The sequence below is a fragment of the Pituophis catenifer genome, unplaced genomic scaffold (genome assembly GCF_029215685.1).
Source record: "Pituophis catenifer annectens isolate HBS135680 unplaced genomic scaffold, rPitCat1.0.hap2 SCAF_4, whole genome shotgun sequence".
NCBI classification, from domain to species: Eukaryota; Metazoa; Chordata; class Lepidosauria; order Squamata; family Colubridae; genus Pituophis; species Pituophis catenifer.
In genome coordinates this window covers 123,177,714-123,196,603 of record NW_027256884.1, presented here as the reverse complement: position 1 = coordinate 123,196,603, position 18,890 = coordinate 123,177,714, and the positions used below count along the sequence as shown (strand labels likewise).

Here is an 18,890-nt window from a genome sequence, read left to right as displayed (position 1 = left end):
GAAGAGACTGGACTGCCATCTGTCAGAAATGGTGTAGAGTCTCCTGCTTGGGCGGGGGGTTGGACTAGATGTCCTACAAGGTCCCTCCCAACTCTGTTAGTCTGTATCTGTAATCCCTTAAAGAAGCTGCATGTAGGAGAAGGAATGGCAGAGTCAAAAAAGGAATCAGCCTAGAATCTCTATGTAGCCAGAAAGGGACTAAATCCAACTCTGCTTGGATTTGGTTAATTCTTACCTAGTCCCAAATAGCACTGACCATTAGTTGAGTAGATTCTTGTGCACAGGCATAAGCAATAAATCAGTTTAATTGGAACTTAATTTATGGTCCTTATCTTTCGATTCCTGACACTGCATCGCTTTACAGACTCATGCTGTTGTCCCACTGGAGTTTTTGTAGAACTGTAGAACTCCTTATTTCATTTCCCTTATGCCACAAATAAGAGACCGTGGGAGCCGAGGACCCTGTTCCCCACTAACCTGCCTGTTGCGATTTAGATTAAGTTGGCTCTTCCTTCAGTGATACATCTGGCTCACCCTGCTTTGGAGTTTTCCAAATTTCTCCAGTCTAGAAATTGAGGCATAGAACCGAACAGCTTTTCCTTGAAGCTGCTGTTGGCGGGTGGGTCATGCCAAGAGATCAAGCGTAACTCTACTGCAGAGGTCTTCAAACTTGGCAAGCTTTAAGACTTGTGGACTTCAACTCCCAGAATTCTCCAGCTATGCTGGCTGGAGAATTCTGGGAGTTGAAGTGCAGAAGTTTTAAGCTGCCAAGTTTGAAGACCTCTGCTCTGCTGGGTAACTCTACAGGACCTTCCTAGGTGGCATCCTCCATCCTTTTGAGATCAACATAGAAGTCACCTTTCAATCTCACCTGTCCAGGTTGCGCTGCAGCAGCGACAAGCAATGATCGCAGCCGCAGCCCCAGCCCCATCTCTGGATTTCCGGCAACGAATTTTTCTCCCCTCCTTAGAGACCCTGGAAGGGTGAACCGCCCCGCCATCGCGGTCCCCCTTCCCAAAATTGCAACCGCAAGTGTAGATGCGCATTGTCGCCTCTCTCTCTCTCTCCCTCTCTTTTTCCCCAGCCAGGCGGTTGATCCATTGGCCTAGTAGTTGATCAAGGGCGCGTGACTTTCCATTAGTAGTGCCCCCCCAACCCCAGCGCCTATTTACCCCCCCCCGCCCCATTTCCATGGGACTTATTTCCCAGTAAACCTGCAGCAAGGCTGGGGACCCCGATGCCGTCCTATGCGTCCTTGGGGAAGGAAGGGGATCCGAATGGCATTCCAAGCGCCATTCATTCCTTTCCCTCTTCGCACCCCCCCCCCCGTCGCTCCTGGTGGAATGTCCCCTTTTAACGATCCCGATCCCGGTTCCTTAAAATAGAAGACGAAAGGCTGCTTCCCACACACATCCCTTCCTCCCTCCCTCTCCCTCTCCCTCTCCCTCTCCTTCTTTCCTTTCTCTCTCTCTCCCTCCCTCTCTCCCTGTCCTTCTCTCTCTCTCTTTACCACCCTTCCTCTCTCTCATTCCCTCCCTCCCTCTCCCTGTCCTTCTCTCTCTCCCTCCCTCTCCCTGTCCTTCTCTCCCTCCCTCCCTTTCCCTGTCCTTCTTTCTCTCTCTCTCTCCCTCCCTCTCCCTGTCCTTCTTTCTCCCTCCCTACATCCTTCTCTCTCTCTTTATGTACACTGAGAGCATATGCACCAAAGACAAATTCCTTGTGTGTCCAATCACACTTGGCCAATAAAGAATTCAATTCAATTCAATTCAATTCAATTCAATTCAATTCTATTCTATTCTATTCTATTCTATTCTATTCTATTCTATTCTATTCTATTCTATTCTATTCTATTCTATTCTATTCTATTCTCTCTCTTTCTTTCCCTCCCTCCCTCCCTCTCCCTGTCCTTCTCTCCCTTACTTTCTCTCTCTCCCCCTCTCCCTGCCCTTCTCTCTCTCTCTCCCTTCCCCCCTCTCTCTTTATGTACACTGAGAGCATATGCACCAAAGACAAATTCCTTGTGTGTCCAATCACACTTGGCCAATAAAGAATTCTATTCTATTCTATTCTCTCTCTTTCCCTCCCTCCCTCTCCCTGTCCTTCTCTCTTTTCCTTTCTCTCTCGCTCTCTCTCTCTCTCTCTCTCCCTTAGCATTCCCCCTTCCGGCGACCCTCCTAGAGTCGAGACGGAGCAGGGAAGGGTCCCCAAATGTCGTGCGTTCTTTTAAGGCAGCTCAGGCTGTCAATGGAGCGGTGGGAGGTGAACCAGGCTGGGGAAAGTGAAACAGCGGAGGGGTGGGGTGGAGGGAGACGAGAACGTCGAAGAAAGTGGTCGGGGTGGGGGGGGAGTGACCATCGTAGAAAGTGGTCGGGGTGGGGGAAAGAGAAAGTCAGAGAAATCGGGGGTGGGGGAAAGAGAAACTTGGAGAAAGTGGTCGGAGATGGGGGGGTGGGAGAGAAAGTCGGAGAAAGTGGACGGAGATGGGGGAGAGAAAGGGGGGTGAATGGGAGAGAAAGTCGGAGAAAGTGGACGGAGATGGGGGAGAGAAAGGGGGGTGAATGGGAGAGAAAGTCGGAGAAAGTGGACGGAGATGGGGGAGAGAAAGGGGGGTGAATGGGAGAGAAAGTCGGAGAAAGTAGACGGAGATGGGGGGAGAGAAAGGGGGGTGAATGGGAGAGAAAGTCGGAGAGAGTGGTCGGAGATGGGGGGAGAGAAAGGGGGGTGAATGGGAGAGAAAGTCGGAGAGAGTGGTCGGAGATGGGGGAGAGAAAGGGGGGTGAATGGGAGAGAAAGTCGGAGAAAGTGGACGGAGATGGGGGAGAGAAAGGGGGTGGGAGAGAAAGTCGGAGAAAGTCGGAGAGAGTGGTCGGAGATGGGGGGAGAGAAAGGGGGGTGAATGGGAGAGAAAGTCGGAGAAAGTAGACGGAGATGGGGGGAGAGAAAGGGGGGTGAATGGGAGAGAAAGTCGGAGAGAGTGGTCGGAGATGGGGGGAGAGAAAGGGGGGTGAATGGGAGAGAAAGTCGGAGAAAGTAGACGGAGATGGGGGGAGAGAAAGGGAAATGAATGGGAGAGAAAGTCGGAGAAAGTTGGAGAGAGTGGTCGGAGATGGGGGGAGAGAAAGGGGGGTGAATGGGAGAGAAAGTCGGAGAGAGTGGTCGGAGATGGGGGGAGAGAAAGGGGGGTGAATGGGAGAGAAAGTCGGAGAAAGTAGACGGAGATGGGGGGAGAGAAAGGGGGGTGAATGGGAGAGAAAGTCGGAGAAAGTGGACGGAGATGGGGGGACAGAAAGGGGGGTGAATGGGAGAGAAAGTCGGAGAAAGTCGGAGAAAGTGTGTCGGAGATGGGGGGGAGAGAAAGGGGGGTGGATGGGAGAGAAAGTCGGAGAAAGTGGTCGGGGGCGGGAGGGCTACTTTCTGTTGCTTCTGAGCGAGGGGGATCAGAGTCTTTGCATCCATTTCTTTCTTGCTTCCACCCCAGACACGCCTGGATTAGTTTTGGGGACCTGAGAAAAGCGGCGACTGAAAGCGCCGGCTCCGAATCCGCCTCTGGATGCGCAGAGGGAGGGGCGGGCGGTGCACCAAGATGGGGAGGGGAGAAGGGGGAAGGGGAAGGGGGGGTTATTAGGGGGGCGGGGGAGGGGCATTTGCCCGGCCGGGAAGAAAAAAAAAAGTCTTGACAAAAAGGCTGGGTTGGGTCACAAGGCGCCTGCGCCACGCCGCCGGCTGCCGAGCAGTCCTGAACTTTTCCTCCGCCTGCCCAGCATCTCCGCCTCCGCCTTCCTCGCCTTGACAAGCGGGGCTCAAGCCCGGAGCTCGCAGAAGGAGCGCGGCGGGGCTCCCAGCTCGCACCTCCGCGGATCGCGTTGCCCTCTTACCTCCTCCTCCTCCTCCTCCCCCTCCGGGGGCTCCCCTCCCTCCCACCCACCCAGGAAAAAAAAGAAATCCACCCGCGGGAGAAAAGCGCTCGCCCACTCCCTCGGACTCCCTCGCGCGTGGGAACTGGGCTCTCCCTGCGCTCGCGGGGAGAAAAAAACCCTCTGATTTTATTTTATTTTTTTAAAAAATCTTATTTTGGGGAAAGAGGGAGCCGGGATCGGCAGTGCGGGGAAACCTGCACGGGATGGGCTGTCGGTACCCACCTGCCTGATCTTTGTTATCATCACTTTTCAACTCTGACCAAACTTTGCTTTCAGAAGAAAACTTTCGGCGCCCTTAAAAGCTGCGGCAGAGGTAAGTGGCGAAGGAGAGAGAGAGAGGGAGGGGGAGAGGGAGAGGGAGAGAGAGATACAGAGAGAGAGATACACACACACACACACACACACACACACAGAGAGAGAGAGAGAGAGAGAGAGATACAGAGATACATACACACACACACACACAGATACAGAGAGAGAAATACAGAGAGATACAGAAATACAGAGATACAGAGATACAGAGATACATACACAGAGAGTGAGAGAGATACAGAGAGAGAGAGAGATACAGAGAGAGAAATACAGAGAGATACAGAGATACATACACACAGAGAGAGAGAGAGATACAGAGAGATACAGAGATACATACACACACACAAACACACACACATACACAGAGAGAGAGAGAGAGAGATACAGAGATACATACACACACACACACACAGATACAGAGAGAGAAATACAGAGAGATACAGAGAGAAATACAGAGATACAGAGATACATACACAGAGAGTGAGAGAGATACAGAGAGAGAGAGAGATACAGAGAGAGAGATACAGAGATACATACACAGAGAGAGAGAGAGAGAGATACAGAGAGATACAGAGATACATACACACACACACAAACACACACACACACACACAGAGAGAGAGAGAGCGAGAGAGAGAGATACACAGAGAGAGAGAGATACACACAGAGAGAGAGAGGTACAGAGAGATACAGAGATACATACACACACACAAACACACACACACACACAGAGAGAGAGAGAGAGAGAGAGAGAGATACACAGAGAGAGAGAGATACACAGAGAGAGAGAGAGATACATACACACACACACACACACAGAGAGAGAGAGAGAGAGAGAGAGAAATACACAGAGAGAGAGAGATACATACAGAGAGAGAGAGAGAGATACAGAGAGAGGGGGGGAAGGAGGAAGAGAGAGAGAGAGAAAGAGAGCGCGCAGTATGGGCGGAGGGGACCGGCGACCCCCGCAGCTGATGCTCTGGAAAGCCCCATCCCTCGAGGCTCCCGGGCGATATGGCCAGTGATCAGGGATAATGGGAGGTAGGGTCCAACCGCGATGAAAAGACCCTCTCCCGCCCCCGCCGTCTGAACCACAGCTGCAGCTCCCGTGCGGGTTTTGCGGGGGCACCGAAGCCCCTTGGGGCGCCCTGAGTCTTCCCACTGGGAAATCCCTCTTTGCATTGAAAAAGCAGCTGGAAGCCTCCAATGGGGAGGAAGTCTTTCCAGGGGCTACACTGGAGGACAAAATACCCCCGATCGAAGGCGGGTCCTTCCTTTCGGCCGCTACCGGTGATGGTTGCCGGTGCGACTTCTGGATGAAACAAAATTCGTTTTTGGTAAAGTGGCTGTATTCGATTCATTGGAAAGGTGGCTACTTAGTGGGTATCAAGGAAACGTGGACAACGAATCCAAGGAACTAGACAGGGTCAAACTTGGTGGCACAGCTAATGCTCTAGAAAACAGAAAGGGCACTTCCAAAGTTTTCAGTAGGTTGTTGGACTATTCAGTGGGCTGAAATTAACAGCGTGAAAATGAATAGGAACAACAGCAAAGTTGTTTTATCTCATTGTTGTGCACTGCCCAGAGTCTCTTTTGGTGAGCTGGGTGATTGGATAGATGATAGATAGATAGATAGTTAGATAGATAGATAGATGATAGATACCTACCGTAGATAGATGTAGATAGATAGATAGATAGATAGATAGATAGATAGATAGATAGATAGATAGATAGATACCATAGATAGATAGATAGATAGATAGATAGATAGATAGATAGATGATAGATACCTACCGTAGATAGATGTAGATAGATAGATAGATAGATAGATAGATAGATAGATAGATAGATAGATAGATACCATAGATAGATAGATAGATAGCTACCGTAGATAGATGTAGATAGATATATAGATAGATGATAGATAGATAGATAGATAGATAGATAGATAGATAGATGATTGATTGATAGATTGATAGATTAGATAGATGATTGATTGATAGATTAGATAGATAGATGATAGATAGATATATAGATAGATGATTGATTGATTGATAGATAGATTAGATAGATAGCTACCATAGATAGATGATAGATAGATAAATATATAGATGATAGATAGATAGATGATTGATAGATAGATATCATAGATAGATAGATAGATAGATGATAGATAGATGATTGATAGATAGATACCATAGATATATAGATAGATGATTGATTGATTGATAGATAGATTAGATAGATAGCTACCATAGATAGATGATAGATAGATATATAGATAGATGATTGATTGATAGATAGATTAGATAGATAGCTACCATAGATAGATGATAGATAGATAAATAGATAGATGATAGATAGATAGATGATTGATAGATAGATATCATAGATAGATAGATAGATAGATGATAGATAGATAGATGATTGATAGATAGATACCATAGATATATAGATAGATGATTGATTGATTGATAGATAGATTAGATAGATAGCTACCATAGATAGATGATAGATAGATATATAGATAGATGATTGATTGATAGATAGATTAGATAGATAGCTACCATAGATAGATGATAGATAGATATATAGATAGATGATTGATTGATAGATAGATTAGATAGATAGCTACCATAGATAGATAGATAGATAGATAGATAGATAGATAGATAGATAGATAGATGATAGATACATACCGTAGATAGATACACACAATGAGAAACAATGGATGGACATTTACCAAGGAGAGAAGCGACCTAGAACAAAGGAGACATTTCCTAACGGTGAGAGCAATCAACCAATGGAACAGCTTTGCCTTCAGAAGTTGTGGGTGCTCCACCACTGGAGGCTTTCAAAAAGAGGCTGGGCAACCATTTATCTGACATGGTATAAGCCAGGGTCTCCTGCTTGAGCAGAGGGTTGGACTAGAAGACCTCCGAGGTCCCTTCCAACTCTATTCTATATTTGATGTTCCATGAACAGTCACTAAACAAATGTTTGTAAAGTCGAGGACTACCTGTACTTCTTTCCTGCCTGCCTGAACTTAGGTTGTGTACACACCTTTAATTGTCCAAAAATGTGACTTGCCAAAGTTAAAAGCGGTTGATCTCATAACCCAGGCTTTAGCCTCCCCCATCCTGATTAAGGCAAGCATTCCAGAATTCCTCTAGCACGCCTGGGAATTCTGGAAGCTGCGATGTTTAGACGGCACCAGAATGGAGAAACCTGCAGAGACGTATTTCATCTTGGATAACATTCTTCTCTTTCCACTTATCTAAACTTCAGGGTACCTGATTTGTATGAATTTGCTCTTTTCCCCTTATTATTCTTTGAATTTGCTAAGGAATTTAAGAAGCTACTTCTGTAAAGATCAAAGTTTTGGTCTCTCTAGGATTGTTTTATTGAGTTTCCTGTCTTGTGGGCAGGACGCGTATTCAACTGGGAAACTTTTGCAAGCAAAATCTAGATTTTGCTCTGGGTTACCCTCCTTCTCTCTGTGAGAAAGCAACGTTGCTCTGTGCATGCCCAGTGACTCACCCAGCAAGACTTAGTAGGTACACTGGAAATTAAATTAAAGAGTGTTGCATTAAAATTAGGAATGCTTCTGATGATTGCTAAGTCATGAACCAGATAGTCTTTCATCCTTTTAAAAATTGGCACAAAATTAGGCACCTCCCACCAGATGTTTAGTCCTTATCTTGTTAGCTGATTGCTTGCTATTCTGTAATCTCTCTGGAATTTGGTTTGCTCTTCTCCAACAGCCCTGTAAAGTAGGCCAGCACAATACTGCAACATGGCAACAAATGTTATTTGTGACCAAGATGACTAACCAGTCAGTTTTCAGAAAAAAGATCATTTGAAACTATTGTCTAATTCGTGCTCTTACAGCTCACATTAAATGATGTGGTTTCGTTTATCTTGGTTGAGTCTTTGGGTTCTTACATCAGAATACAGTATGTCTGGAACTTCTTGGTTTATTTGGGAGTGCTTGTTTTAAATGTGTTTTTAATGAGGCACGACAGCATATTTTTCCTTCCTGGAGATAAGGGCTTTCTACGGAAACATATGTTCTCTATGTGAATAATTTGTGTACTTATTTTAGTTTAATTATACTAAGCCAAGACTAAAAAAAAAACAAAAAACCACAGCTCAAGAAAAAAAGGGCAAGATTTACAGATGATGAAATACACAATTATTCTTATTTCTTTGAAGAAGTGTCTATTGGTTTAATTGCTGCCAATCACAACTTCTGCACACAATGGGATTCTAAGCCACTGTATGATCTTGCAGTTTCCATGCAGACTGATTTTGAGATTATTTCCACTTAAGGAGACATGTCCCGTTTGACCCACCCATTTGAGTTATATTATCTGTTTGTTTCCTAATTTGATTTACACCCTGCTTTTCCAATCTGGCAAGTTCTCAAAGCAATTAATTAAATGAGTCCTTTTGGCCGCAGGATCATGAATGTTTGCCCAGGAAATCATTCTCTCTCTCCCTCTCTCTCTCTCTCTCTCTCTCTCTCTCTCTCTCTCTCTCTCTCTCGTTGGTGTTTTGCTGAAGTTCTCAAAATACAGGTTTGAGAAAAGGTACTTCAAGAGTACATAAAATCTCCTTCCAGTTCAAGTGAAGTTCTTGTGACTTCCCGAACAATAAGGGTGATAGACAGTCTGGAGATTAAATTGTATGATCAACAGTTGAGGGAACTAGGTATAGTTCTAGTCTATCAAAGAGAATGATGGGGAAGACATGAGAACGGTCTTCTAGTCCTTGACAGGTTGTCACAAAGAAAAGGAGATCGAGTTATCATCACCACTATAAAAAAAAGATATATTTTTTTGAATTTGATTTATATGCCGCCCTTCTCCGGAGACTCAGGGCGGCTTACAATGCGCTAAGCAATAGCCTTCATCCTTTTGTATATTTATACAAAGTCAGCTTATTGCCCCCACAACTGGGTCCTCAATTTATCTACCTTAGAAAGGATGGAAGGCTGAGTCAACCTTAAGCCTGGCGAGATTCAAACCTGCAGTATTTGCAGGCAGCTGGTCTTAATAACAGGGTGCTTTAGACCACTGTACTACCAAGGCTCTTGTTGAAACTTTAGAAAGAGTGCAGAAAAGATGATGAGGGATCTGGAGGATAAAACATACGAAGAATGGTTGTAGGAATTGGACAGGTCTAGTTTAATGAAAAGAAGGACTAGGGTGATATGATAGCAGCGTTCCAGTATCTAAAGGGCTGCCACAAAGAAGAGGGAGTCAAGTTATTCTCCAAAGCATCTGAAGGTAGGACAAGAAACAATGGATGGAAACTAATCAAGGAGAGAAACAACCTAGAACTAAGGAAGAAACTTCCTAACAGTGAAAACAATTAACCAGTGGAACAGCTTGCTTCCAGAAGTTGTGGATGCTCCAACACTGGAAGTTTTTAAGAAGAGACTGTACACCATTTATCTGGAATGGTACAGGGTCTCCTGCTTGAACAGAGGGTTGGACTAAAAGACCCCCAAGGTCCCTTCCAACTCTTGTTATTCTATTATTGTCTAGGGCCGTGATGGCGAACCTATGGCACGCGTGCCACAGGTGGCATGCAAAGCCATGTCGCTTGGCACGCCAGCTCAGCTAGGGTGCGCATGCACGCGCTGGCCAGCTAATTTTGGGGCCTTCTGGGCCCACCAGAAGTAGGGAAACAGGCTGTTTCCTGCCTCTGGAGGGCCTGCGGGTGGGGTGGGGAAGGCTGTTTTTGCCCTCCCCAGATGCATAGAGAGGATCTGGATCCAGGTGAGACAGAAAAACGGGCCTACCGGGACATCACGTGCCAGGACCTGGGGGGAGGGGGGTCACACGCGCATGCACGGGGCGGGGCGCATAGAATCATGGGTGTGGGCATGCTCACGCGCGAACCTCCCCCATCCCCCTTCATGGCACGCGATGGCAAAAAGGTTAGCCATCACTGGTCTAGGGCACCAGAAAGCAGGAGAAGAAGAAGCAATGAATGTAAGCTTGGTCAAAGAGAGAGACCATCTACAAATAAGGAGACATTTTCTGACAGTGAGAACAATTAATCAGTAGAATAGCTTGCTTCCTGGGGTTTGTGGTGCTCCAACACTGGGGGTTTTCAAAAATAGACTGAACAACCATTTGATTGAGTAAGAAACTTCCTGACTCGAGCAGGAAGTTGGACTGGAGGACCTCTGAAGTCCCTCCCAGCCCTATGATTCTATGTTCTATGACAATACGGAATATTTCTTTCTTCCAGGAGATTTCCCCAACTTGTCAGGCTAGTCTAAAGCCCTGAGAACCCTTGAAGGTCTCCCATTCAAATAGTCTCCAGGTCTCATCCCGCTTATCTTCTTTAATCGGAGAAGGGCATTAAAATATCACCTGCAGCCAGTTCAATGGTAGTGGAGCAGATAGAAACTACAGAGCGATGGTTGGTAGACCCCACCTCCTTCCCATTAAAGTATTGGTCCCTTTCACTCAGTTGTTGTTGTTAATTGTAATGGTTTAACTTTTAATGCTCATATGTTTTTAATGACTCCTTGGAAAAGACCCTGATGTTGGGAAAGATCAAAGACAAAAGGAGAAGGGGATGGCAGAGGATGGAATAGGCTAGACTAGACTAGACTAGACTAGACTAGACTAGACTAGACTAGACTAGACTAGACTAGACCAGACCAGACCAGACCAGACCAGAACAGAACAGAACAGAACAGAATAGAATAACAGAGTTGGAAGCAGTAGTGGGTTTCAATTTAGTTTGCTACCGGTTAGTTTGCATGCGCAGAAGCATCTGGGCGGGTGGGCGGAGCCTCCCACCGCCGCTACCAGTTCGCCCGATCCAGGGCGAACTGGTAGCAACTCACCACTGGTTGGAAGGGACCTTGGAGGTCTTCTAGTCCAACCCCCCCCCCCACCCAAGCAGGAGATCCTATACCATTTCTGACAGGTAGCTATCTAGTCTCTTCTTGAAAGCTTCCAGTAATGAAGCACCCACAATTTCCAAAGGCAACTTCTGTTCCATGGGTTGATTGTTCTCACTATCAGAAAATTTCTCCTCATTTCCAGGTTGAATCTCTCCTTGTTCAGTTTCCATCCATTAGCCCTTGTCTGGACTTCAGGTACTTTAGGGAATAGTGTGACCCCCCCTCCTCTCTGTGGCAGCCCCTCAAATATTGGAAGACTGCTATCATGTCTCCCCTGATCCTTCTTTTCACTAGACTAGCCCTGCCCAGTTCCTGCAACCGTTCTTCATATCTTTTAGCCTCCGGTCCCCTAATCATCCTGGTTGATCTCCTCTGAACTCTTTCTAGAGTCTCAGCATCTGTTTTTGTAGTTTTGTAGGTAGTGTCATCAATGCAATGCACATGAATTTGGGCAAACTCTGGGAAACAGTGGAGGGCAAGGAAGCCTGGTATCCTCTGATCTGTGGGGTTGTGAAGAGCCAGATGCCACTTAGTGACTGAACAATAACAACTGTTTGTGTAGTGGTGGAAAAAGGAAAGATTTTATCATTTGTCACCCCACTTGGTATCCATTTATGGCAGTGAGCCAAATGCCAGGAAAACACAGGAAAGTGTTTACCTTAGTTGGGTACAAAAAAGTCCAGAGTGCAAGACTCTTTGTAGTGATCTTCAGAGAATGGATTCCAAAAATCAGGAGTCTAAGAAGCACACTTTCAAACATTACCAGATTTTATTTGAAGGCATAAGCTTCTGTGAGCTCCTGCTCATTTTCATCTGATGCGACAGATCTGATAAATGAGGTGCTCTCCACTGCTTCTGAGAGAATGAATTATAGGTAGTCCTTGTTTAATGACAATGGGGAGTCTGTTAAGCAATGTAGTCGTGAAGCGAGACATCACACGACTGTGTCTTATCATTTTTACCGCCGGCTTCTCCATTGACTCCATTGACGCTTATTGGAAGAGTACAAATGTCAATCATTTGTCCGCAGAGATGTTACAATGGTTGTAAGTGTATAGCAAACCATTAGCAGAGATGGCTAAATTGACGGCTTTGATCCAAGTAAAAAAACATACAAATACTTTTATTTCTACTTGGAAACCACTTCTGGACTTTGTGCTTGAGATGGAAAAACAACCGAAACTTCGATTTTGGGTTTTACCAATTAGATAGATTTGTTGTTATAGAAATGGCTAGTTTAAACTATTATGGAAAAGTAAAAAAAATGAGGTTTGATGTTAATGCCTTAGTCTACTGCACCAAAAGGAATCAGAAGTCAATTCTTTTTCTTTCTTTTTTCCCCTTTTTCACCCTTTCTCCTTCCCTTTCCCCTTCCCTATTTTTCCTACTATTTGCTTTTGTATTTTTGTATGTTATAACATAAACGAATAAAAAAAATCAAAATGTGTGTTAAGCATGAGGACCAGTTGTAAAGTTAGCTTTTCAGCACCGTTATAATTCAAAATGGTTGCTCAACAGGGCAGGGATTAAGTGAGGCCTACCTCACAAAAGGTATGCTTTTAAATGAAAACTGTTATCCTGTTTCCCCCAAAATAAGACATCTCCTGATAATAAGCCCAATCGGGCTTTTGAGCGCATGGCAATAAGGCCAAGCGCTTATTTCAGGGTTCAAAAAAAATATAAAACAGGGTCTTATTTTTGGGGAAACACATTAGAAGAGGTGATACCAGATTTCTCCTGATTCTGGATTATGATGACTTTTTTTCCTACAAACTCTAGAATGCGTGGGGCCTCACATTTAAGTCAATTTTGTTCAGTGGTGGGCTCCGAATTTTTTAACAACCGGTTCTCTGCCCTAATGACTGGCTGGGTGGGCGGGGCTGGGTGGGTCATGTGACTGAGTGGGTGTGGCCAACTCTACGTCACTTGTGTGAGTGATACCTGTATGGGACAGGCAGGGTTGGGGATGGAATCCAGGGGTCTCTGGTGGTGGTGGTGGAGCGGGAGGAAAGAAAGATCCAACCTGTTTGTGTCCGTGTGTGTGTGTGTGTTTGTGTGTGTGTGTGAGAGAGAGACTGCGTCAAGCTAGATTGGGAAAGCTGGCTGAGAGAAGAAGAGAAGCTGAGTAAGTTGGACCCAGACGCTTCCCGGGTCCCTTTATCCCAGAATCAGCAACTTCTCACACTCCCCTCTCTGCTAGCCCCATTCTTTGGAGAAGGGGGCAGCGGCGGCCGCTAGCATTGAGGGGAGAGCGCCACACAGAAACAGGAGCACACAAAAATGCCACCCCCTTCTCCCTCTCCGTCTCCGTTGCTGGGTGATCCAGTGTGAAGAAGGGGGCTAGTAGAGAGGGGACAAGTGCGAGGTTGCTGCTTCTGGGATGAGGGGACATGTTGAGTCCAGCTCACCTGGCTTCTCTTCCTCTCGCAGCCAGCTTTTTTTTTTTTTAATTTGATTTATATGCCACCCTTCTCTGGAGACTCAGGGCGGCTTACAATGTGCTCAGCAATAGCCTTCATCCTTTTGTATATATTTATACAAAGTTAGCTTATTGCCGCCACAACTGGGTCCTCATTTCACCTACCTTAGAAAGGATGGAAGGCTGAGTCAACCTTGAGCCTTGGCGAGATTCGAACCTGCAGTAATTGCAGGCAGCTGGTCTTAATAACCAGCTTAATAACAGGGTGCCCTAGACCACTGTACTACCAAGGCTCTTTTTGAGCAATTTTCAGGCTTTTTTGGGGGCCGTTTTCAGGCCGTTTCCCAAAATGGCCTGAAAACGGCCCCAAAAAAACAACCTGTTTTGGGACATTTTTCGGGCTGTTTTTCAGGCCCTTTTTCAAGCCACTTTTGGCCAGGAAAATGGTTTGGTTTTTGGCTGTTTTCAGGCTGTTTTTCGAGCCGTTTTCAGGCCGTTCTCAGGCTGATTTTGGCCAGAAAAATGACCTGAAAATGGTCCCGAAAACAGCCCGAAAAATGGGTGGGGGCAGGGCCAGCTGGTGGTCCAATTTGCCAGTTCTCCGAACTGCGCAGAATCAGAACAACTGGTTCGGGCGAACCGGTCCAAACCGGCAGCAGCCCACCTCTGCTTTTGTTCTTTTTTTTTTTTTAATTTGATTTATATGCCGCCCTTCTCTGGAGACTCAGGGCGGCTTACAGTGCGTTAAGCAATAGCCTTCATCCTTTTGTATATTTATACAAAGTCAGCTTATTGCCCCCACAAACTGGGTCCTCAATTTACCTACCTTAGAAAGGATGGAAGGCTGAGTCAACCTTGAGCCTGGCGAGATTCGAACTCACTTTAATTACAGACAGCTGGTGTTAAATTACAGTGCTTCTGTCTGTTGAGCTATCCAGGCTCTGTTTCTGAAGACCTTTAGGGCTAAATGGGCGTCTTAAGCCTTGCAACCGCTTAAGGTACCCACTTCACCCTCGGAACACACCCAAACCTCTTAGCCTCGCCAGATCTTGGAGTGCAACTTTGGCAAGCACAATTTCACACCCTTGAGTTAAGTCTTCCAAAAAACTACCCTCTTTCCCCGAAAATAAGACATCCCCTGATAATAAACCCAATCGGGCTTTTGAGCACATGTACTAAAATAAGCTTCCCCCTGAAAATAAGCCCTCCCCGAAAATATTTAAATGCAGAGCTGGAAATCAGGTAAGATGGCAAGAGGAGCCCCATCTTGCTCCACGCACCCCAAAATAACAAAACCTCCCTGAAAATAAGGCCAAGCACTTACTTCGGGGTTCAAAAAAATAAAAGACAGGGTCTTATTTTTGGGGAAACATGGGTATACAGGTAGTCCTTGACTTACGACCACAATTGAGCTTTTCTGACACCAGTGAAAGAAGTGAGGAGCTCCTACTTACTGGATGTATTCAAGTAGAAGTTGGACAGAAACCTGGTCGGAGATGCTTTCACTTGGAATTTTGTACCAAATGAATATTGAATCCCAGAGCCCTTGGGATTGAATTCTTCCAATTCTGTAATTGCAGTTTTAGATCATTATAACGGAGACTTTCTTAGTGGGTTGCATTACAGGTAGTCCTCGACTTACGACCACACTTGAGCCCAAAGTTTCCGTGGCTAAGCGAGACAGTTGTTAAGTGAGTTTTGCCCCATTTTACAAATTTTCTTGCCACTGTTGTGGAGTGAATCACTGCACTTGTTAAGTTAGTAACATCGTTGTAAAGTGGCTTCCCCATTGAAATTTGCGTATCAGAAGGTCGGAAAAGGTGACCGATCCCATGGCCCCAGGACACTGAAACAAGCATAAACATGAATCATGCAACAGAAATGTTGGGGCTCAGTTGCGGTCGTAAGTCGAGGACTGCCTATACATAAAGGATGGTTGGGTCATGATGCAATCTCATTGTTTTGATGAGTTTCTAGCTCGTTGCTGATGCCCCTCAATGCAACTCTTGTCATTGTAACACCGCTCCTGCGCGAGCTGCACTGGCTCCCGGTGGTCTTCCGGGTGCGCTTCAAGGTGTTGGTCATCACCTTTAAAGCGCTCCATGGCATAGGGCCTAGCTATCTTCGAGACCGCCTGCTGCTACCGACGACCTCCCATCGACCCGTGCGCTCCCACAGAGAAGGCCTCCTCAGGGTGCCATCAGCCAAACAATGTAGGCTGGTGACCCCCAAGGGGAGGGCCTTCTCTGTGGGGGCACCTACCCTCTGGAATCAGTTGCCCCCAGAGATAAGGAGAATCCAAGACCTCGGTGCCTTCCGCCGTGCCCTTAAAACCCACTTTTTCCAGCAAGCCGGGCTGGCTTAAGAAGAAATTTTTAAATGTTTTAATTGGTTTGTGATTTTTAATTTTTAGGCCAAATTTATATAATTTTAATTGTTTTTTTAATATTTGTATTTCATGTTCTTAATTCTGGCTGTACACCGCCCTGAGTCCTCAGGGAGAAGGGTGGTATATAAATTGGAAATAAAATAAATAACTAAATAAATTTATAAATTATGGCTTAGAACAATATGCAAACCTAGGCATTTCTGGCTTACCTAACTCTCGGTTAAAGCATTGTGACCATGTGGTTGTGGGAACTGGGCCACCATTAGCAGGTTTGGATTTTTGCCTGATCTTTCTGACGTGCCAAATTTCTGCCGAGTGGTTTTTCTTTTCCTAGTGGGCGCTCAAGAAGTTACTACTACCGCTCCAAAATAACTTTCCAATTTTTACAACCGTATTTATTCAAAAATGGCCCAAGCTTCCAAGCTATACATTAGACGCGTGATGGAATCAGTTTGCTCTTTGGTTATAAATGTGGACTTTTCTTTGGCATGGCTAGATTTGGGGGGGGTGGGGAGTGGGGGGTGGGAATATATCCTTGTGGTTTGAGAAGTTGAGGGCGAAGCTCGGCTTACAGGTTTAATTTCGCTGGGTTCTGTTTTTCATTTAGGTATTTACAGAGCGTTACATAAAACGGTTCCTTTTGGAGAGAAATTAATGTTTAACTTCTTATCTGAATGACCGTGAACGCACACCCGGATTCGTTCTCCAATCCATTCTCTCCAACTGCCTTTTTGGTCTGGCCCAAAAAACAAATAGCATTTTCTTTGTTTTTGGTTGCTGACTGAGGTCGGCTGAGGCAATAGGAGAACGAATCATGGAGCTGGACGGGACTTCAGAGGTCTTCTAGTCCAACCTCCTGCTGGTTGGTGGGCCTGGTGGCTCAGCAGACTGATAGCATTGTGATTAACACCAGCTGTCTGCAGTTACTGTAAGTTCAAATCTCCCCAGGCTTAAGGTTGACTCAGCCTTCCATCCTTTCTAAGGTAGGTAAATTGAGGACCCAGTTTGTGGGGGCAATAAGCTGACTTTGTATAAATATACAAAAGTATGAAGGCTATTGCTTAACGCATTGTAAGCCGCCCTGAGTCTCCGGAGAAGGGCGGCATATAAATAAAAAAATTTTAAAAAAGAAAAAAGGCAGGAATCTCATACCATCTGGGTCAAATGGTTGTACAATCTACTTCTGAAAACCTCCAGTGATCGAGGACCCACAACTGCAGGAGGCAAGCTATTCCATTGATTAATTGTGCTCGCTGTCGGGAAAATATCCTTGTTTCTAGGTTAGATAAGAGATGAAAAACTATGGTCAAGAGGTAAAATTTGCCCATTTAATGAGGTAACAAACTATGTGTCTGTAGCTGAGTAGTTGTTGTGGTCCAACAGCAGCCTGCAGAGCTGGCAGCGGAGTCGGACAGTGAGGAGGATGGGGAGGAACCTGGGACAGTCCTGGAGTCTGGGGAAAGCCAGGACAAGGGCTTTGCTTCGGAGGCAGAGATGGGGCCAGGGCCATCTGGGAATGATGCGCGAACTCCGGAGCCCCCAGGGTCTGACAGCAGAGAGGCAAAGGAACAGGAGGAGCCTGTTCCTAGTGCACACATGCGCAGAGCTGCCAGAAGGCAAGAGCAGCTAAAGCAAAAGGGTCGACTCAGGAGTAAGGCCAGGAGATGATTGGCCCCTCCCATAAGGCTTAAAAGAGAAACAAAGGCACTTGGGCCTTTTGCAGGAAAGTAACGTTGCTAACTCTGTTTCCAGTCAGCATCTCTTGTTTGTTTCTGAATTTCGTGGGGCTTTGCCAAGTAAGGCCTTTGGCAGGGTGTCAAAGAAGATAAAGGTTGGTGATTGTCCGGAAGGACTTCTTCCGAAGGACTTGTTTTGCAACTAATTGGGACTCAGCTGGGAATGAACGTAATTCTCAGCTGTTACAATAAAATAGGTTTGTTTGGGACTAATTTGTCTTGTAATGACTCAGTAAGCCTAGGTCACAACAGTAGTAAGGAAAGCATGATATGAGTAGAATGGAATGGAATAGAACAAGAACAGGACAGAGGTGGTATTCAGCTGGTTCGGACCGGTTCGGGTGAACTGGTAGTAGCGACCTGCGGGTGGCCCCGCCTATTTGCCCACCCACCCAGGCTCAATCCCGTCCTATACGCTGTGGTTTTGATTGTGTATGCATGTGTGGACGCATGAATTCTCGTGTCATTTGACATCACATGTATGGGTGGATGGCGCGCGAGAGTGAATTCCCATGTTGTTTGAAGTCGCACATATGTGCTTACATTTCCGGTGTTGGGTGAACCGGTGGTGACAGAATATGAAGCCCACTTCTGGAACAGGAACAGGGACAGAATATAATAGAATGCAATGCAGAAAATGCAGAGTAGAGTAGAGTAGAGTAGAGTAGAGTAGAGTAGAGTAGAGTAGAATAGAATAGAATAGAATAGAATAGAATAGAATAGAATAGAATAGAATAGAATAGAATAGAATAGACGGAATGGAACAGAACAGAATAGGAATAGGAATAGGAATAGGAATAGGAATAGGAATAGGAATAGGAATAGGAATAGGAATAGGAATAGAACAGGAACAGAATAGAATAGAATGCAATGCAATGCAGAAAAAATGCAACAGAACAGAACAGAACAGAGCAGAGCAGAGCAGAAGAGAAGAGAAGAGAAGAGAAGAGAAGAGAACAGAACAGAACAGAACAGAACAGAACAGAACAGAACAGAACAGAACAGAACAAAACAAAACACTTTATTTGGCTAAATGTGATTAGACAAAGAATTTGCCTCCAGTACAGAAGCTCTCAGTGTACAGGCAAAGCAACAGAATAATACTGATCATAATAATATTACTACTACAGATAGTCCTCAACTTACAACAGTTCATTTAGTGACTGTTCAACAGCACTGAAAAAAA

The 18,890-nt window shown here is 45.6% G+C and overlaps 1 protein-coding gene across 1 annotated transcript in view; it reads left to right on the top strand.

Moving 5' to 3' along the window:
- The first annotated feature begins 3,948 nt into the window (after positions 1 to 3,948).
- PRSS23 (serine protease 23) overlaps positions 3,949 to 18,890 on the top strand; it is a 28,930-nt gene continuing 13,988 nt past the window's right edge. Inside the window, exon 1 of the mRNA XM_070944030.1 lies at positions 3,949 to 4,230. The gene's annotated coding sequence lies outside the window, so the exon portion shown is untranslated. The remainder of the gene's footprint in view (positions 4,231 to 18,890) is intronic.